Source organism: Pelecanus crispus, chromosome Z, assembly GCF_030463565.1.
Source record: "Pelecanus crispus isolate bPelCri1 chromosome Z, bPelCri1.pri, whole genome shotgun sequence".
Taxonomy (NCBI): domain Eukaryota; kingdom Metazoa; phylum Chordata; class Aves; order Pelecaniformes; family Pelecanidae; genus Pelecanus; species Pelecanus crispus.
The window spans coordinates 31,600,439-31,622,817 of record NC_134676.1 but is presented as its reverse complement, the minus strand read 5'-3'; the positions used below and the strand labels follow the sequence as shown (position 1 = coordinate 31,622,817).

Below are 22,379 nucleotides of genomic sequence, written 5' to 3'. Positions count from 1 at the left end.
CATCCAGCTCTGGGGCCTCCAGCATAAGAAAGACATGGACTTGTTCGAGCGGGTCCAGAGGAGGGCCATGAAGATGTCAAGGGGCTGGAGCACCTCCCCTGTGAGGACAGGCTGAGAGAGTTGAGGTTGTTCAGCCTGGAGAAGAGAAGGCTCTGGGGAGACCTTACAGCAGCCTTCCAGTACTTAAAGGGGGCCTACAGGAAAGATGAGGAGGGACTCTTTATCAGGGAGTGTAGTGATAGGATAAGGGGTAATGGTTTTAAACTGAAAGAGGTAGATTTAGATTAGATATTAGGAAGAAATTCTTTACTGTGAGGGTGGTGAGACCCCGGAACAGGTTGCCCAGAGAAGCTGTGGATGCCCCCTCCCTGGGAGTGTTCAAGGCCAGGCTGGATGAAGCTTTGAGCAACCTAATCTAGTGGAAGGTATCCATGCCCAAAGTAGGGGGTTTGGAACTGGATGATCTTTAAGGTCCCTTCCAACCCAAAGCATTCCATGATTCTATGATCCTGTAAGTGTGGAAGGAAAATCAATGAATTTTTGGATCAGTCATAACTAAACATTTATCTAATTTTCATTAAAAAAAGGACTCAATCATACAGCTGAAAAGATTTGTAGGCTTAGTTCTGCAGCTGTGATTTTATTTTATTGTATTATATTTTGTTTTTTACTTTAAACAAAACAATCATTCCACTGGGTTTCGTTCAACTATTCTTGTTGTTTAAAATATGCATGTCTGAGTTTTTGCAGGATTAATGACAGTTTTGTCATAGAATCATAGAATCGTTTAGGTTGGAAAAGACCTTTAAGATCATCCAGTCCAACCATTAACATGAAGCTCTTCTGCCACATGAGCTCACCAGGTGTGATGCCTGCTAGCTCACGGGTCTCCATATAAGACTGCAGAGGTCAGGCTCCCTGGTGACATCTAGTGCTTAATTCAACTAGTTTGCCACTCTCCATTTTAATATCAAATTGTGGCCTTTACTCTGAAATACTGAACTAACGTTCATTTTAATAGTGTGAAGGAAATGAAATCACGTCTCTGCTAATTTTTGCATTATTAATTTCACATCTGTGCCCAAACAGTTTCCTAGCACAATAAATTCAATATTAACTGTAACACAGAAGTAATTGGAAAAGATCAGACCCAGGCTGCAGGGACTAGCCAAGAGCACTGGGGCTTAAGGCCTCCTGTTTCACAGACCCCATGGGAAACAGCGGGAGCTGCTTGAAGGAGGGGTTTTGGCTGCCCCTTGGAAGCTTCTCATCTCTTATGTGCACTCAGGGCCAGCACGAACAGACCACAAAGGCTGTAAATTATAGCTTCATCTGCCTCCTCCTCCCTGTTCTCCCAGGCCTCCACCAGAGTCCCTTGCTATAAAAAATGGAAGGACCCATGAGAAACCTTACCGTTTAGTTAACTCTGACACGCTGAGTTTTGCTGGTCATACTAAGATCTCTTCTACCTCTTTCCACCCTTCTTCAGTCTTTCAGTCATTTCATATCACTATCTCCTCTATTGCCACAGAATGAAAAAATAAAAATGCTTAATTTAAAATTTAAGGGAAAAAATATCTAATTAAATTTGTGTTTCAGAAGGGTAATAAAATGAGAATATTCCCACTGTTATCTGATTTTACTTTGCCTACCTTTCCTCTCATCTTTTGGTCATGATTTGGCTTTTTCAGATCTTGGTGGCAAAGGGACTCTTTTAAGGGCTATGAAAGAACTGTGGTTGAATATTACTGCAGTAACAGTAATAATAATAGTAGTAGGTTTTGTTCCAGTGACTCCAAGTATTCTTATTAATTTCTTGAGAGCTAATGGCATTTGAACCAGTTAGGAGTGAACAGCAGGCTCCAAAGCAGCCTGTTGGGCCTCAAGTCAGGTTCAGCTGATGAGCCATTCCCTTTACACATTGCAGCTGGTAATGGATGACATAAATCAAGTGCTAACGTAACCACTTAAACCTTAATAAGTCCTAGCAGGGCTTCCTCCAACATAAATTTGTATAGTCTTTTAGTATGTAGAGAACTCTTTGTAATTTTTTTCTGTTCTGAACTATTTTAACTATTTCAGTGCTGTCCTTAAATAGTTGCTCCTGTATGTCTCATGCCTCAGTCAATTTACATAATCCTTCTTGAAGAGAAATGGTTAAATGCTTCTTAGTTCCACCTTGGCTTGAATTTAAAGTTCTTTTATTATTATTATTATTATAATGCACAAGGTTTGCACCTGGACAGGCTCCAGCTTTTTCCAGGGCATCCTAGCTCTTTACCTCCATTTGTTCATTTATTTATTTTAACACTAATGACAAACCTAGGTGTGTGCATTTTGGAATGTAACACGTAATGCTCAGTAGCCTCCTTTTTTCCCCCAAAACGTCTACACATTTTCATTACTCTCTGCAGGGCTGAAGCCAACTGGATGGACACTTTTTCTATACATTTCTTTAAAACTGGTGCTTGTTTTCTGATTAAGTCATGTAAGCTAGTACAGCTGAAACTTTAGACTACAAAAAAGCATGCAGGTTACATATATGAATTGAATGGAAAACTATCCCAAGTCCAGTTGCTGCATTACATCACAGCCTTGAGCTTGATGCCTGGATATTGCTCTGCTAGCTTAAAAGCAAAGCATTGCTTGCCCTGAGCCAGAGAATTTTCATATGGACGCTTACATGTGCTAAATTACTGCAGAGCTGAATTTGCAGTAAACAGGCATTTTTAGAAGTTAAGTTGATCGTAAGATGCTTGCTACAGGTTTTTGTTCTTAATGAAATGAGGACCATAATTACCAGCACTGGCTGTCATTCTGTGCATGGGGGAGGATAGGGGATATGAACAGGGCACCGTAAAATGCTGGTAAGAGACAGGTAGTCTCAGAAGCAAAAGAGATGTCTGGAAAATGGGAGAGCCTAAAGTGAGAAAAGAAGGTGAGTAAAAAGATACAGGAGCAGAAAGAAGAAAAGATTGCAAAGATTAGAGGCAAGACCAAGTAAAATGTTGCAAGAGACTAATTGTGTTTAGGAGGATGGAAAAGCAGCTCCTTTCTCTTGAAAAGGCTGGGGATTAAAAGAGTTGTGCTTCAGCAACAACAGGAAATATCTCACATGTATTTAAGGCTGTATTTTGACCTTTAAAAGTTACTTTATTTTAGGGAGCATGTGGCTCAGGAAGAATATTTGCAAAGGTAAACTGAAGCTGCACAAGCATAGCCTCTTTAAAAATCTTAAAGATTTCAAACCCAGTCTTTTTTGGGCATACTGACATGTTATTTTCACTTGGCTAGGTTGGAAATACTATTTTTTGAAACCAGCACCCATGAATGCCATTATAGGGACAAGTAGCGTGTAAAAGATCTGAAAAAGCATTTTCTTATGATGTGTTTATTTAACTTTTTCTCTGCAGTTTGTGACATGCTGTTACTCCTGTGAAAGTGGAAATATTACTACTAAATTAATGTTCTCCTATTGCAGACACCTTGTGGCTGGTTAACCTGTTAAGAAAAACATGATGATACACCCTCATACTGCTAAATATTTCTTCCTACATTAGCTTTCAAAAGGTAAAAATACACAAAATTGTTCTAGCAGCATCAGGACTACTGAAATTCAGTTTCCTACATAGTTTTTCAGGAAGTCTCTTAAACACTGTGCCACTAGTTATTTTCACCTTGCAAGGCTGTCATAATTTTTTTACTCTAGCTCCTATAAATGCTGCTATTAGGGACAAACGGGGCTGGTGGGCTATACAAACACTGACCCGCCAGGCAGCTTGTGCCTCATGGCTGCTGGCCTTGCCAAATGGGAAGGGTCAGGGCTGAGTTTCCCCTGGTTTCTCCTGGCAGGGGACAGGGTAGAATCTGTACATCCATTTTTGGAGGCTAAAAGAGCCATTAGCAATCTATTTGTTTTGATTTGTTCCCTACTCCGTCATTTGATGGTGCTGATCCTGGACACTGTGGCAGTATTTTTTTTGTCCAGCTGTAAAATGGGCGTTGATTACATCTCATATATGTTCCTGTTAGCTTTTTGCATGAAACTGACACCTTGGCAAAACTGCAACTATAACTCAAAATGCTTCCTTACACCCTCCCTGCATTTTGGGCACTAGCTGGTGTTCAGCACTACCATTTCCTTAATGCCTATGTAATATTGATACTTGCTAGTTATATACATACAGGTATACATATACGTATTTTAAAATACCAGGAAATGAGATGCATTATTTCCTTCTTAACCTGCACAGAGAAGTTACAATATGAGTTTTCAGGGGGGAAAAAAGGCTTTTCAGTGTTTTAGAAACAGCAGAGGTAGGACTGGCAGAAACCACCTGTGTCCTTCAGGGTAGTTTTCCATTATTGAAGCTTCCCATACTATGGAAGCTTGGTGCAGAAGGCTTGACAGTTTTATGCTTAGTTTGCTTCGGACTGATCTAAGAACTCAATTTTCTCATATCCAAAAATCCACTTTTGGCTCTCAGAATGACTTTGAGACAATATTAGAGTCCCCTGGGGAGGCTTCCTGAAAGTACAGAGCTGGCTTCCCTGTTCTCCCTTTACTACTCCAACAACTCCTGATTAGAAAAGGACTTGTGTGCCAGGTTGTAGTCACTGTCTGTAGACTTACTCACACAAACACACCTTACAGAAAAAGAATATTCAGGCTACTTGCAGCATTATGCATTCAAAATTTCAGTGCAACTTTTTTATTCTCAAGCATTGCCCAGGCAGACTTACTGCGGCAATGGAGGGGGCTAAAAGAAAGGTGCTTTCCCTAATATAGCAGTCTGCAATGCTGCAGAGGCAGTATGCTACTGTCCACAGTTCAGCTGCTCAGCCCTGCTGTATCACCCAGGTACTTTCCTCTTCTGCTTTTAATTATTTCTGATAGCTCTTAAATGCTACTCAGCCTCTGCCTTCCTGCCACTGTAGTCACTCATGCTTTAGTTGCCATTGTCAAAATGTTTCCTAAGAAGGCATAAACACATGCCAGTAAGGACAGAAAGCCAAGGAGCACTGGAGAAAGTCAATGCCTGGCATGCTACCTTCTGCAATGGCTAAATGCACCCGGAGCTGGCCCCAAGCCATTTGCTTCCTCTAGAAGCATGAAAACAAGCAAACACTTCAAAATCTTAGGCTCTCCCTCTAACGCTTTTCTCTTTTGGGTCAACAATTTCTGGGCTCTTCTCTCAGTAAAAGGACAGAAACTCCTACAGTGCTTACATGAACCTGTGAAGGCTAGTTTTTCCTCCTCTCTTACGTAGTTGTTCCCCCGTCTCTTATGCTGCTTATGAGCACCACTTACGTGTCTTGTCTGTACACACAGAGTCCTTGTCTAATAAAAAAGGTGCAATATTACGTAGTCACTTTTCAGATAGGGTTGTACTTCAATTATTAGTATAAACTGGAATTTTATTTGGTGTACAGTGAAAAGATCATGCTTTGAAATTAACTATGGTCCTAAGTAAACTAATAACTTCATAGATTTCCTAAGAATGAAGCCTAGAGACTTAATCAAAAGGGCCAACACTGAGAAATTACTTTTTACATTTTGATTAAATCTATTTGAACTCAGACATGGAAAATGTAATATATATTGAGGGAAGAATCCAATAGAGTAACATTGATTTTGCATCATATATTAAAATTAAAAAATAGAAAATGTGGAAAAATTTATTTTCAGCTGAAATTGGCTGAAGAGGAATAATCCTGAGATCTCCAAGGAATTCACCCCCACTTCCAAAAAAGGAAGCATTACTGTGTGGGAACTTGTAAAAAGAAAACATTCTAGTATTGAAAACATGATATCTTATATTTATAAGAAAGTACCTAATAGAATTAATGTATATTTTTACAGTAGTTACGTTCTAGAATTCTGTTCTAGAGTATTCTAAGTATTTCCCTCAACTTCTGAGAAAGTACATAAACATGTAGACTAATTTTTTCTGAAAGCATCCTCCTGGCTTTTTAGGTTTGCAGACAGAGAAGTACGTATAATCAGATGTGAGTATTCTAAAAGTCAAAAAGAGCCTAAACATCTAGTGAATATACATGACAACAGAATTATCTCTAATGCATATTCTTCTGACATTCCCTACAAAAAACAGGTTGAAAGAATATTAAATTTGTGAAGTTATGCTTAGAATTCCAGAAATGCCAAAATCAAACTTTAATTTTAAACTTAGAGCTGCCTCAGTAGCTCATCTATTATGTCAAAATCTTTATGTACAAAAGCTGGGATTAGGGATAGAGGGATACCCCCATGCCCCATCATTTATAATCACCATAATGTCTTTGCTGTTCACATCAACAGCAACATGCAATGTTGGCATCCTGCAACCTTAGTTGGTAATATATAGTAAAATAGTACCATGTACCAAAAGAGGCAAAGGGTAACAAGCTACAATAGGTAAAAAACTTGTTACATGAAACAAATTTTGATGTTTTATTTTCTTTTTTTACTATCCTTGAAGTTACACATTCTAGAAAATTGTCTGCCAAGATCGTCACTATTAAAAAGTGACACCTGCTGCTCATGAGACAAGTAATTTCTTGTCTGCTTTTTGGCTTTGCTTTAGGACATATTCTCTCCCTACCCCTACAGCCCTCTTCATTCTGATCTGCAGAAACTGTTATCTTCATGCTGCTTTTTCTCCCCTTCCAGGATTTTGCTCTCAAACACCCAGTGAGTAATGGTGAGCAGGGGGAATCAGCCCAGTAGCCCATGGCTCTGCTGGTCTATGTTGTCACTTTACCAGGATGAGAGGCTTAAGTGCACAACATTGTGAACTGTGAGCAGGCTGAGGGCTACACGGGTTTCAGCCTTCAGGAGGGACCGTGAATCCCTCCTCTGGCAACTAAATCTTCCTGTGAGCTGCATGGGCATTCCCCAATACGGAAGCCAGGATCCTAGCTTCTGCTTTTGGTAAATATTGCATACTCACTTTTGCAACATTTATGTTCCCGTGTGAACCTAACTGAAAATGTCTTTCCTTCCCCTACAACTCCCTTTCCATTGCCTGGACAAGAGCTACCCACAATTTCAGCCAAATTCCTTCCCTTCTGTGCACAGTGAGACTATTAATGTATACACTTGTAAAAGTTGAGGGCTTTTGGACTGCATGCTAAAATTGCTTCTTGTCTCTCTGCAGCCACTGAACACAACTGTGAATGGGCATAGAGGTAATAACAGCACCTGATCCTTGATATCATGAAGCTCAGAGAGGAACTTTGCCATGAAATTTCTGCTTTTAAGTAGTGCCTTATAAACTTGCATAATAATTATCCAGTTACAGGTGAAGTTAAATATTCTTACAAAGGTGCAGAATATGAGGATCCAAATTTCTTGATCTTCTGTTGGCTCAGTGTGTGATCCTGGAAAAATATTTACATTTCCTCATGCTTCTGTTCTCCTGTCTTCAAAAACTGTGTTTGTTCTCCTTTGGATGATAACATTGTATTTGAATAGACACTGAAGTTGGCAGTGAGCAACTTGTACAATCTAGATGTTACTGTTCCCCCTACATCTTGCCAAAAATAAAAGATAAAACATGCTACAGTTACTTGAAATAACTTCTAATTTGTGATACAACCACTTAATCACGGTCATTTTAAAATGCATTCATTGAAAACCTTACATAAATTCTGTAGAAGGGATGTCTACATTCAGAAATTATACCCTTGTTTTTCTTAAAAGTGATGGAAAGTAAGACTGCATTCTTATCACATATATTGGATTTAATATCTTGTGAAACATGGTCCAATGAAGTGCAATAGGATTTCTGTGATTCACAAAGATAAGAAAATACCTCCAGCCATCATGAGAGTGCCAGTTATTTAATACTTAAAAGCACCAAATGCAATAAATATAAGGCCTGAAACAAGAATTGGTGATCAGAGAAAATGCTGGGACAGCTCACACAACTGGACAGCTGCAATGGGCACATGCAAGGTCTGTAAGAAGGACAGGCTGGGAAGGTGAGGAGGGGGCATCATCTTTTATGTGAGACAGCAGTGGGGATGCATGGATCTCTTGCCTTGGGATGGATGATGAGGTGGCTGGGAGCTGATGGGTAAGGATTAGTGGACAGACACTCATGTTAGGAAAAGTTTTTATGAAGGGTTGGGAAAGTTGACTCTGATGAGGGATGTGGGGAGAAAAAGAAAGCTTTCTACAGGTACGTTGGCAGGAAAAGGGAGACTAGGGAAAATGTGGACCCACTGCTGAATGGGTTGGGGATCTAGAAGTAAAGGACATGGGAAAGGCCATGGTAGTCAATGCCTTCTTCACATCAGTCCTTAGAGGTAAAGCAATCCCAGGTCACTAAGACCAGTGGGAAAGACCAGGGCAAGGAATATTTATCCTTGGTGGAGGAGGATCAGGTTAGAGAACACTTAAACAGACTGGATATTCATACAGTCACAAGACCTGACAGGTTGCACCCATGAGTGCTGTGGGACCTGGCCCATGTCATTGTGAGGCCACTCTCAAGTATCTTTGAAAGGTCACTGCAACTGGGAGAGGCTCCTGAAGACTGGTAAAAAGGAAATGTCATCCCTATCTTCCAGAAGGGCCCGAAGAAGAATCCAGAAAACTACAAACTGATCATCCTCACCTCAATCCCAGAGAAGGTCACTGGGAGCAAATAATCTAGGACACCATTTCCAGATGTTTTGGGGAAAAGGTGTCTGGGAGTAGTCAGCATGGATTTATGAAGGGTAAATCATGTGTGACCAATCTGATAGTCTTCTATAATGAAATGACTGGCTTGGTGGATGAGTGGAAATTAGTGGTTGCTGTTTATCTCAACTTCAGCAAAGCTTTTGATGCTGTCACCTGTAACATCCTCAGGCAAACTGATGAAGCATGGACTATGAAAATTGAGGTGGACAGAAAACTGGCTGAACTGCCAGGCCCAAATGATTGTGGTCACTGGCACAAAGTCCAGCCGGTGTGGGGTGGTCACTACTGGGATGCTATAGGGATTGAGACTGAGTCTAGTACTGTTTAACGATTTCATTAATGGCCTAGAGATGGTGGGACAAGAGTGCAACCTTAGCAAATTTGCAGATGATACAAAACTGAGATGATTGCTGCTATTCAGAGAGACGTGGACAGGCTGGAGAAATGGGCCAACAGGAACATCATGACATTGAAGAAAAGAAAATTCCAAGTCCTGCACTTGGGGAGAAATAACCTCCCACACCAGCCCAGGCTGAGGTCTGACCAGCTGGAAAGCAGCTTTGAGAAAAAAGGCCTGGACATCCTGGAGGGTAAGTAGACCATAAGCCAGCAATGTGCCCTTGCAGCAAAGGCCAACAGCCTCCTGGGCTGCATTAGGAAGAGTCTTGCCAGCAAGTGGGGGGTTGTCATCCTTCCCCTCTGCTCAGCCCTGGTGAGAGACATCTGGAGTAATGTGTGCAGTCCTTGGCTCTCCAGTGCAAGAGAGACATGGACGTACTGGATTGAGTCCAGCAAAAGGAGGGCTACAAAGACGACTAACAGCCTGAAGCATCTCTCATACAAGGAAAGGCTGAGAGAGCTGGCAGTCTTTAGCCTGGAGAAGAGAAGGCTCCAGGAGATCGTACCATTGTATATAAATACCTGATGGGTAAAGAAGATGGACACAGACTCCTCTGAGTGGTCCCCAGTGACAGGAGAAGCAGTAGAATGGGCATAAATCAAAATACACATAATTCCATTTAAACATAAGAAGGAACTTTTTTTACTGTGAGAGTGGTTGAACACTGGAACAGGTTGCTCAGAGAAGCTGTGAAGTTTCCATCCCTGGAAATACTCAAACTTGACTGGACACGGCCCTGAGCAAGTTGCTGTGGCTGATCAGTTCTGGGCAGGGGTGAGACTGGGCATTCTCCAGAGGTGCCAGCCAGCTTCGCATCTGCAGTTCTGTGGTTGGAATCTCAGTGAGACCTGATGGTAGCACAGTGCTGTCACAGGAACAAGAATTGGCATGCTGTACTGCTGCTAATATGCTCCCAGCAAGGAGGAACAGGATCTGAAGTTTGTATTTAGAAAATATCAGGAGCATGTGCAATAGAGAGATCTGTAGTCTTTCATTTTATACATTGTGTGCTTTGAGCAAACTCAGATAGCACTTGGCAAAAAAAAAAGGGGTTAGCCTGAAGAGGGATGGGACCAAAATTTCTTTCTGCCCCTGTCTTCTAACAGCAGTCTGAGCCACTTTTCTTGACCGTTCACTTTTTGCCTTGAGTTTTGCCTTGAGATTTGGCCTTTGCCTTTCCTAGTTGCTGGCTTGCCTGCTGTGCTGCCACCCCATGCCCCTGCCTGGCATTCCCATGGCCAGCAGCCCAGTGAGGGCACTCTGCACATCCTGCTTACCCTGGCCCACAGGTACCCACCTGGCTGGTCCCACACTGCCGGGGTCCCTTCCTGAGGAAGCTCACGTGATGCTCTCAGCAAGGAAGGAGTTCACACCCATGTTTGTCAAAGCACTGGAGCCTGCCTCACCCCTAGGGTGATGAGCCAAGGTTATGGAGCAGGCTGCTGGCAGCAGCTGCGCTTGCCCTGATTATCAAGCTCTTGGAGATATTACTTCTGCTCTTCCTGCCTCCTCCTGCTTTAAACAAGCACCAGGTTTGTCGCAGTCCAGGAGCCCAAGTCCCCCAGTCAACCTCCTGGCACAGCCCTTTTGGGCAGTCACAGCCCACCTTGCTTGACCACTGTTGCCAGGACAGACATGTCTGCCTCCAGTTCACAGCCCTGCAGCCACCACCAATGGGCACAGCCAGCATCTTCACCAGCTCCCCACCTCCAGAAACAAACCCATGCCTGGCTTGGTGGGGTGCAGCTCAGAGTCAGCAAGGAGCAGCAAGGGCTCCCACAAAGACTGATGTGCCCAAAGCTACCCCTACGTTAGTCAGGGTGTTGTAACCCAAGTATTTGCAAGGCAGCCTACAAGCCTGTGGTGTGGACACAAAGCAGTCATGCTACCTCTGAGTACCATGTAGGATCAGCCTCAAGGAGAGGCATCACAGGACAATAAAAATGAGCTGAGGAACCCCACAGAGCCTCAGTCAAGTAAATGGGACTCTGCCTGTCCGGAAGGGGACATGCACTTTCGAGTCTTTTTACATGCTTGTAATTTAGGATGCTACCAAAAAGAAAAAAATAAATCCCAAAATAGCAACAGATTTTAAGCTTTATTATGTAACAGGTTTTGAGTTTGACAGATTTGATTGTACAAATTAGGAAAGAAATGAAAATACACATAAGAGGCTTGAAAAAATGTTTTTTCTAGGCTCACTGCAATGGGGGGAAAAAAGTGTCATGCAAAACCGTACATATTTACAGCAAAAGCAGGCCACAATGCCCTTGATTGTATACCACAACTCCCACTGCAAATTGTTTTTTCATAACATTGTATGTGTCTGGCTAACTGACTCAATATACAAAGTGTTATATCACAAACAAAGGCTGTCATTTACAAATGCCAAGCCTACCAAAAGACCCTAGACTAATCTACTATAGCCCAGCCTAGTGATGAAGTATCCCCATTTGACTTCAACAAAGAAGCCAAATCTATATAAACAAGTGGATAATTTGGTTTATAATTGTATGCTGAATTTAAATTAAGATCTACTAGGCATATGTTCTTGAGGGTGGATAGTTGTATTAGAGAAGCTCTCCATTAGATTTTTAAAATTCATCTGCAAAATTACCCACTCATGGAGTAGGTAGCACAGTTCTCACAAAGAGTACTGTGTGTTGCATTCGCAAAAAAACATTCATTTACTACTTCAGCTGCCTGAACTTTTTTTCCTAGAAAGGGCAATGCTCACTTGGTTTTCACAGCAGTTACGAAGTCCAGACAGAGTCTGGTAAGGCAAGGACTTGCACTAACTCTGCAGGACAGCAGAGTGCAGAAAGTGACAATTATTTACTTTATCCTTTGTCACTGTCTGGAGTGGACTGATTTAATCAAACAGATCAAGGGGATAATTCCATCCAACCCACAGATTTTTCTGCCATTTTCTTGGAGCATAAGGGAGAAACTTTAAAGCCTCATGTGTGGCCAGACAGCTGAACACCTTCTCTGGTGTCTGTACAAAAGCCAGATGCTTAGACTCAGGAACCTCTGGCATTGCCACACCTACGAAGGTCATCAATTTGGCACCATTCCCTGACATTAGAAAGTTGGAACAAAATTATTTTTGTAGAAGTTGTTTAAATGACTATTCTAACTCTGCTTACACAACCACAAACCCTGAATTCAGTAATCAAAGGAATTTCTTCCAGGATTAGGGCTGGAGATTTTAGTAATTTTCCTAAAGAAAAGAGGGTTCTCAGTGGCTGGTATAATCTCAGATTTCACATGGCAACCAAACAAATCTGTATTTATTTATTTAAGATACAGTGTGGCTTAACATATGCCTACTCAGTGTTTTTTACATTTGTTACATCAGATACTGAAGAATGATCAAATTCTTTTACACTTGATTATTTTTACTCATTATATAGGTAAGGCTGCTCTAGGAATATATCTCAATATCATTTGAATATATCTCAATATAATTTTAAAAATCATTACTGACACTTCTGTGTATAATACTGGTTTATTACAAACTCAGTGTAACCAAACTGTAAGAGACTTTGAATACTGATTAACATGTCAAGCTTCTAAATTAACTACAGATATGCCTACTACAGCATTTTAGTTCATATCAACAGTACATTGTCAAGGCAAATCTCTTATCACCCCCACTTATCATGCTTTGATTCTCTTCATGATGCAATCTCGGTGCATGCAAACTTCACGTGCCTTTTCAAGGCACCTTTCCAATGCAACCAAACTGGAAGACGCATTCCATGAGTGCACATAATATGTTTCAGCTGCTAATGTGGATGCAAGAGCTTCAACTCCATGAGTGGGCTGCACCCCCTTAAGTCCTCCAGTGTATGGAAAGCACAGAGGAAGCAGCAGAAAGCTCTCAGTATGTACAGCTTATGCCACATCCTGGAGTGCTGTTCATGCACATAAAAGGCCAGGTGTCACCAGTTTTACATTTGTTCTTTACAGTCAGCCTTTACAGTCAGTTCCTGCCATCTTGTTCCTTCCTTGTCCCTGCAAATGATGGTATTGTCCATGTCTTCTGTGTCTCAGAATTGTCAACAAGGTGCCACATGTGAAACTACAGGGAATCCAGGAAAGTGCACTTCTTGTGAAACGTGTGTGGACAGCAAGTTCACAGTACCAGGAGGATACCAAATTGATGGTCTGCCAGTGATTGTCTCACCAACCACTGATGAGAGGACCGGCAGCTAGGGCAAAATATAATTTAAGAAGATGAAGTAATTTCTATGTGGAAAAGATATAAACTTATCTCCATCAGAACCCAGGACTTCCAGACCAGCATGGCAGTGCTCTCCACATAACAGAGGGCCTAGGTAACCATGAGGTGGGTGCACTACTGAGCTTCCTGCCCAGCAAAGCCATGTGGCCATCCATTCCCACCCTCAAGGTCAAACATGTAGACTGCACAGGTAGCTGGGTCAATAGAGAAAAAGGAGTCTCAGTTCCTGAGCTATCTGGTGCAGATTGATAGAGGAATCCTGACGTTCCTGAATGAACAGGATGCTAACTGAAGAAGAAAAGCCAGCATAAAAAAAGCACATACTGTTCATGCAAACAGCAAGGGACCAACCCTATGGTCCAAGCCAACCTCACCTAACCCTATAAAAACCCAACATATTAGTAGGCATTTGGAGAACATGTATCACACATAGCTGGACTACAGGTATGCAGATCACCAAGCAAGAGGGGACATCCACGTCATGAGGGAGATAGGTAGAAAACACTCAGGACACCAGTTTATAACTTGTTATGGCTATAACATAGCATAAGATAAGTGTAAGATTGTTATGTGTACTAGTACTTACCTATTAGGTAAGTAATAAATAATTTACTTAAGCAGAATTGTGTGGTGGTCTGTGTACTTACTACAGTATCCAAAAGAACTGTGACAAGCAGACAGTGTAGCTTCTAGATCTGCACTGAGTTGCCTATCCCTTAACATCAATGTCAATACGTATCTCCTTTGCTTTCTCCCTCTCATCATGAGCACTCACAAGAATAGAAAAGACAGAAACCAATGGCACTAGACTTCAGAGAAAGCAAAAGCGCTTGTTTTTTCATATAACAGCTGTCAGACAGATACCTCTTCTTGACAAAAGACATTGTGAATGCAAAGCTTATAGATGAGTTTAAGAGGAGACTAGATAAATTCTTGGAAAAGATTCTCTGAAGGTTATAAAAAAGACAAATCATGCAGGGTTCAGAAAATCCCTGAGCTGAAAATGGTCATATGGTGGCAAAGTTAACAAGTGAAATGCATGTATATGCTTGTTCTTGCATTTCTGTAGGCATTAACTTACACTAACCGGGCCAATAAGAATACTGGATTAGATGTACCCATGGTCTGAATCAGTTTGATTGCTCTTACACACTTTACTTTAGTATTTTTTATTGTCTTTATACTGTTTCATAAGATATATAGATATTGTGTTCTGCACAACATGGCTGATAGGAATGCCTTATGGTATGTTTCAGATACGCTACAAATGACAGAATGTATCTGAAAACCATTTGGAAACGCAAACAACCTATGAAGTGGACTTAACAAAAAATGGGCTATGTTGTATGAGATTGCTAGACAGGCTAATTGTGACCTTATAAGAAATATCCAAACTCTACAAGATTCTGTATTTTGGAAAAGTCCTGAGGGATGTAATTCTGTTGAAGATCAAAACCTGAAAGCATTACAAATCTAGTAATAGAAAAAAAGTAGTTCATAGGAATAGCCTTTCTTTCATTATCATTCTCAACATAAGAAATTGCAGCATAAATTCCTGCATGTGAAACCAATTCTTCTTCAGAGGTGTTAAAGTTTTGATTCTGACAACAAAAAGGGATACTTTTCAAAGTACATGAGCAACTTCTGTCAACCCCTGTTTTAGCTCACCGGTGAAAAGCTTTGATTATATTCTGATTATCCCTTATCCACATAAGAAGGCATAAAATTATTTTGAGATATACAGTATATTCTGCATCTAAATATAAAATACAAGGCTTTTAACAATATAACCACTTTTAATGAACAGCACTTTCATATTTCAGTTTGGCAGGTTATTTAATACTGTCATTAGTTACAGAAGTTCTATGAAGTGATTGAATGTTTTTATTGATTATCTTGCAATGACTAGCTGTTGACAAGTTCAAAAAAAAAGATCATCTCTTCAAAAATTGAGATGATGTGTTCTTTGATAAAGATCAAATTGATAAATTTTTGACATAAAAATTTGTAGAACTGTATTTGAAATTATTTGAAACAGAACTTTGGTTTCCATTAGGCCCTGAGTGATCTAAGTGCCTACCTCTGTGTGCTGGTTTTGGTTGGGGTAGAGTTAATTTTCTTCCTAGTAGCTAGTATGAGGCTATGTTTTGGATTTGGGCTGCAAACAGTGTTGACAATACAGGGATGTTTTCACTACTGCTGAGCAGTGCTTACACAGAGCCAAGGCCTTTTCTGCTTCTCACACCACCCCACCAGCAAGTAGGCTGGGGGTACACAAGAAATTGGGAGGGGACACAGCCGGGACAGCTGACCCCAACTGACCAAAGGGATGTTCCATACCATATGGCATCATGCTCAGTATATAAAGCCGGGGGAAGAAGAAGGAAGGGGGGGGCATTTGGAGTTAAGGCATTTGTCTTCCCAAGTAACTGTTAGGCGTGATGGAGCCCGGTTTTCCTGGAGATGGCTGAACACCTGCCTGCTGATGGGAAGGAGTGAATGAATTCCTTGTTTTGCTTCGCTTGTGTGTGCGGCTTTTGCTTTACCTATTAAACTGTCTGTATCTCAACCCCCAAGTTTTCTCACTTTTACGCTTCTCTCCCCTATCCCACCAGGGGGGAGTGCACGACCTCCTGTGTGGTGCTTAGTTGCTGGCTGGGGTTAAACCACGACAACTTGCAAATTAATTTCACAGATGGAACATCAAAACATTGAAGTGATTAAATAATTTCCCTGTAACAAAAGTAGCTGCTACCCTCTTTCTGACACAGCAAGTGATCATATATTTATAGACTGAAATGCTGGTATAGACTAAAATATTCTGTAAATACACTGGCTCAAGGAAAGAAGTATAGTGATATTTATATGTGTATATTTTAAATTTCTGCCAAGGCCTCAATTAGGTTTGATTTGTTCTTTCCACACAGACAGACATATAAAGTTCCATGATTTGAGAAAGCAAATCAACAGCCCAGGGCTTGTATCCTTCAACTTTATGACATTTACCACAGCTCACCCTGTTCATCTTGCCAAGCAAATAAGCATGCAAGTGACAACTGACACAACACAAAAGACAGTACAGTATCAAGAAGTAAAAAACTTAATCAACATTTTCTTTAGCAACATGGATGAGATGAACATTGCTAAAGCTTTACTGTGGAATTCAGCCACATCACTCTGGCAACCATTTTCTGGTAAAACTACTCAGTGTCCAATACCTCTTTTTGTCCTTTATATTGTTCACATGAAATTTAAAATTCAATGAAAACACAAATCCTCAAACCTTTCAATGTACTACCAGCTAAATAAAGCTACCTGTATTTGCTGGACAGAGAATAAAAGATGCTTATCAAAGTATCTTTTACCTTCAAATGAATTGACTGCTTGCATGCATTGCTATGTACTGTTATTAAATTAGATTGCTTATGGTTGTGTCTCATCTCAGTGTTTCTGATTGACAAGGCTCCTGTTGCAAGTGAGCGTGAGCTCTTAAAATGCCCAGACATGCACTGAGGTTGCAAATACCAACAGAACAGTTACTAGTTTAGCATCCCAGAAAGATTAGGTTAAGTAGTAAGACATAGCTTCAGCTGTAGAATTGCAGAGTTTTATTAATTCAAGATTGTTCTGTTATGAAGTTCCTTCAGTTAAAGTTTTATTTTTATACACTTACCAATTTTTCAGTATGCTTTGTAAATAGTTATGGTTATGATGGTTACATGGGGCCCTAAAAATCACAGTACATCTATTAATGTTTTGAAAATGCTTCTGTGGTCTGCAAGAGCAATTTCCATCTGTTCCTGTAGAGACAGGTGTAGTGGAGTGGTTGTAGGGTATTTAGGGCACATCAGGTACTTATAGCAACAGGTATGAGAAAGACATCAAGATTGTTAAACCATGTGTTGGTGAGAGAACATGTGAGGATTTAGAGCAATACACAGGAAATGGTCACGAGGGAATTACGTGTTTTATGTAGATTACAGGCAGGCATACTGGCTACGCAGAGAGCAGCAGCTGTGTATAAAGCTGTACATACTCTCCAGGTTCGCAGAGACATATGTGGATGCCCTGGGACTAGATAACACTGTAGTGACCATAAAATGGGCAGGCATAGCCAGAAAACCACCTACACCTCCACTTCACCTGCCCCCCAAGTACAGCCCTAGAACGAACAGAGACACAAACTGTCAGGAGGAGAGCAGGCGCTTTTCTCAGCCGCGTGTCAGCACTGCACCCACGGCCTCCATGGCCCCCCAGGCTGCACGGGGGTCGAGGCCCGTCAGCACGGCAAGGCAAAGCGGAGCCAGGGCGGCACCGGGCGCCCCAGGGCCTCGGCTCGGCCGCAGCGCTCCCTTGCGTCTCCCCGCCGGAGGAGCCCAGGGCGGGCAGGGCCGCCGCGGAGCCACAGGGCCGCGGGCCCAGCCGCCGCCGTCCCTCCCGCCTTAAAATGGCGGCAGCCGGGCAGCTCCCCCACCGCTAGCGGCTCCTCGCTGCCATTTTCCGAGGGAAGGAGGCGTGGGGCGCCTGTGACAGGCGGCGGTGGGAGGGGGAGAGCAGCCGCCGCCAGGCCTAACTTCCTGCCCGTCCCGCCTGGCGGCAGCTCCCTCGCCCGCCGGCGGGCGCTCTGCGACCCCCGCTGCAGTCAGCGCGCCGCCGCCGGGCCCCCTCCTCCCCGCCCGCCGGAAGTAGCGTCAGGCGGCCGCGGGCCTGGCCCGGGCAGCACCCACGCGGCCACGCCCCTCGCCGCGGGCCCCGCGCCGCCACCCGTCTCCGCCGCCGGCAGCCCGCCCGCCTCCCGCCGCCCCTGCGTGCGCCCGCCCGCGCCGGCCGCCCTGGCGCGGCGGGAGAGCCGAGGCCGTGCCCGGTCCGGCGGAGGGAGCCGCCCCGCCCGCCCCGGCGCCGTCCGTTAGGGCAGGCCCCGCCTCTTCCGGGCCTCTCCGGCTGGGCCGCCGCCTCCTCCTCTCTCGCTCGCTCTGCCTTTTGTGAGTTATAGCAACCGTTGCCTTGTGAATCAAGCGCCATAGTCACCGTAGTCCTGGCGACTGTTACCCATCAACAACAACCGCTCCTCTCCTGCTCCTCCTCCTCCTCCTCCTGCTGCTGCTCCTCACCCCCTTCCTCATCGTCACCCACAACAACAACAACAACAACAACAGCCACCTCCAGCAGCAACGACAGCGGGAACAACGCCACAGCCCGCCTCAGCCCAGGTGAATATGCTTGTCGGGCGCAGGCCGGCCCTCCCTCCGCTCTCCCTCCCCCAGCCGCTGCCTCCCCCCTCCTCGCAGCATCCGGGCTGGGGCTGCTCCCTCGGGCTGCGCGGTTGGTTGCGGTGCAGCGAGGGGGACGCGGGTCGCCCCTGGCTCCCCCCGCTCTCCCCCGCCGCCTCCCCATCTCCGTCCCTCTTCCCCGTCCTTCTTCCCCGTCCTTCTCCCCCTCCGCTCCCCGCTCCCCGGCCCGCTGCCCCTGGGGGTACTTTGCGGCTGGGTGGGGAGCGCGTTCTTGAGGGGGGCGGGTCGGGATGGGGGTGTCTGTTGGGCGGGGAGGGGAGCTGGCCGCTGTGCGAAGTGAGGAGGAAGAGAGGCTTGGCGGTGATGGGGACGGAGGCACGCTTCTGGGACCTCCAGGACAATTGCTTGGATGCGGTGGGTATGCATCTTACTTGGTCTCTCGTTTGCACGGATGGGGGTGTGTAGAAATCGGGGAACAAGGCTCCGGCCGCAGGCTAAGGCTACTTACTTTAAACCCGAAAAAAACCGTGGGGGTGGGAGGAAAGATGCAGACACAGACAGATCCTGTAGCACACCACGGGCGGGGGGTGTTTTTCCCCGTTCACTTCTAGGGGCCTTGTTCTGATTTGATGCGACTGTTGCAGATTTGTGAACTTGCTGTATCTTTTCATGATACTCTCGTGCTATCGATCATATCAGTCGCGTTTCTGTGCTTTATGTAGCCATGTAATTTTTTCTTTTATTCATGATTAATGTTGCTGCTTATTTTAGTGCAAGCTATATTTTCTTTGTATCATGAAGTGGGTTTTTTTGTTTATTCAATACCCCCACCCATACACACACAGAGTAGCAGGGGTTTTTTCTTCTTGGACTCCTGCAGGCAATTATTTTTTAATGATGATTTCATACTGCCAGTGTAGTATGGAATGGTGCATGTGTAGATCTAGTTTATGCACATTGAGTTATGTTCATGTGGAGAGAATCCATTTCAGTTTCCTTAAACTCTCCACAGTGAAGGAAATTCAAGGTATTGACTGCAAGCTTGTGTGCTGAGCAGCAAAGAAAGGAGAAAAGAAGAAATAGTATTTAAAAAAAAGTCTTTGTGATTTTGTAATTACAAGGGTGTTTCAAGAGTACATTTGGGAAAGGGGGAAGAGGCAGCTTTTTACCTCTTAAGGAGCTGTACTAGAAATTGTGTTATTAATGAGCGTGTTTTGCATTTTTTTTCAATCCAAAAAGCTTGTTTTCTTCATCCTTTTTTTCTGATTGCTTATTAAGTGAAGATTTGTGTTGTCAGTGGCATCAAATCATACTTCATATACTTTTAATATTCTTTTGGATTAAATTAATTTTTGGCATCTATTATGGCAATGAACTTATCTTTTAACATCTCTATATCCAGTTGCTCTCTCCCCTTTGACTTGTCAAATCATGTGTCGTTGTGGCAATCTTTTTTCTTTTTGGAAAAATACTTATTTCCTTATTGCTTTATTAGTAAAGTGGGAAAAGAATGTTCTTGTTTTTAATCTAAAACCTACATTTTAATTGTCTGTACACTTTTTCTATTTTTATATCTGTAGAACCCTGTGTAAAATGCAGGGTTTCTCATTACAGTTTCAAAAACAATATATTCATTTGTCTCACATTGGAACTACCAGTGAATGTCACAGGGACAATTTTTCCAAAAGTGTATCAACTACAAAACGTGCTAAATAGTTAGTGCATTGTTGATATTAATATTTCTTTAGTTAAGACATATTGAATCTTTTTTTTTTTTAATGTGTATTTCATGGGCCAACAAGAACTTAGAAAATACATTATTTTGAGTAATGACCAAAGGTCTGTATGGTGTCATCTTTTAATGATTTTACACAAGGTAAAACCACTGAGTGCTAATTTTCTAGGTCTTGCTGTCAAATAAGTTCTAAAGACATGTAGAGTTTTCAGTGTGAGTTACAATACTGTATCAGTTATGTGGCACATTTAAATCAATGTATTTGTAATTAGTTTTATTGTGTAGTTTATGTGATTCATTGGTTGTGAAATCATTCTTGGCACCTGCTGTTGTTGAAAAGGGAAGATGTCAGTTCTGCACCATGTCTTTCTCGAGTAGCCCTCTTGCAGTGGGACAGAGTACTACTTGGGATGGAATCCTTCCTGGGTGTTGAAATATGTCTTTGCAGAACATGTATCCACATCCCTGGTAGCAAAGGAAAGTGCGTGCATAGGCTGAGACAAACTTTCTGTTTTAACCCTGTGAGGAGATGTATAGATGTTTCTTAAAAATCACATTAAAAGTACATAATTTTGTCTAAAAATAAAGACCTTTTTAGTACTATTGAGCCACATTTTCTTTAGGCAGTGACTGCAATTTGGAAAATAATAATGCAGCCGTAATCACCTCTTTTACTATTATGGACTTTACTGAGAAAAGTATTGACTCTATTCTCTCTGAAATACTGTAATGGTCACAGATGAGATCTGCATTATGCATTCTGATCCCTAATGCCTGCAGCTATCAAAATAGTTGGTGTTTGTGATACTAACCAGTATCTGAAAATGAGGTGGCTTGTGATTTTTTTTTTTTAAATATTCATTGGTTTTTGTGACTTAGACTGTGTAACTATCTGATTGTGTTTCAGCATATCCTAATGAGCCTATCTGAATCATATGCTCTGTTGTGTTGTTAGTGAGCTAACCTACATTGTGCTACTGTGGAGAAATGCTTTCAGTAATGTAGTATAGGTAAATGAAATGGGAATCAAAGGTACAATGCCGTTAAACAGTTTAAAGTCAGGGTGCTTTTTTTGATAATTAGGTTCGGCTTTGTTAGCACTATCCAATTTGTTGTTCCTGCCTGATATGGTAGTTTGTTAATCACAAAACTGTCTACAGAAATAAATGTTGCCATTTCTTTTCAATTACTAAACTTTACATTGAGAGGGAATGCTGTTACTGTTTCCCTGTCTTGTTATTTGAAACGTAAGCAGGTATGTAAAGTGCAATAATCTTTTATCATTGAGGTTCCTTTTGGTGTTCTAGCTAATGTTTCTCGGTTTCATACTTTGCTTTGTCCTCTTATGAAACGCTTCCTTCCCTCTTAAAATATTCCATATTAGCTGTATTTTTACCTGCAGCCTCTAAAAGCTTACCAGCTGCAGGTGTTGTCATGTGGAATACTTAAAAAATGAATAGGCTTTTAAAAATATATGACTGTTAAAGTTCTTTTTAAAAATTGTTTTCAGCTGAAATGACGTGTTGTGAATGCATCACAAATACAGACTAAAAAGTAAGCTTTCAGTGGTACTGTAGTGTCCTTGTAGTAGGAGTTCCATTTCAAAATCAGTTTGTCAAATGAATGTATTAGAATACCAAAAGCAGTAAGTTTGTGAATTATGAATGAAACTACTTATTTTTTTACTAAGAATGAGGGCTGAAAAATTAATGAGGCTTTTAAAATGAATAGGCTAATGTTTAAGATGATGTTTTTCTGTTAGCCACAAGTTTATTATTTATGTATTTCTGGTAAAGTTGGTTGTCAATCATAACAATACTTATCTTTTCTCACAGATGCTACATATGCCTGTATTTTGGAAATTTAAGGAGCAGTACATGTACTGATTTGGCTAAATCTAGCTTGTTAGGGACAGATGGCTGATTTAAACAGGTGTCACTTTCATTTCTTGTGCATTGTGTTGAGACTTCCAGAGGTTTACAAAAGAGCTGCCTAAAGCAGGTGGTGACCTCTGCTTTTGTGATTACCAAAATGTACTTTTATAGGAAATTATTTTCCCAGTGACTAGGTGTGTT

At 42.2% G+C, this 22,379-nt stretch overlaps 1 protein-coding gene across 1 annotated transcript in view; it reads left to right on the top strand.

Moving 5' to 3' along the window:
* Positions 1 to 18,341: 18,341 nt before the first annotated feature.
* The window catches only part of RFX3 (regulatory factor X3), a 135,870-nt gene continuing 131,832 nt past the window's right edge, over positions 18,342 to 22,379 (top strand). Inside the window, exon 1 of the mRNA XM_075726130.1 lies at positions 18,342 to 18,548. The gene's annotated coding sequence lies outside the window, so the exon portion shown is untranslated. The remainder of the gene's footprint in view (positions 18,549 to 22,379) is intronic.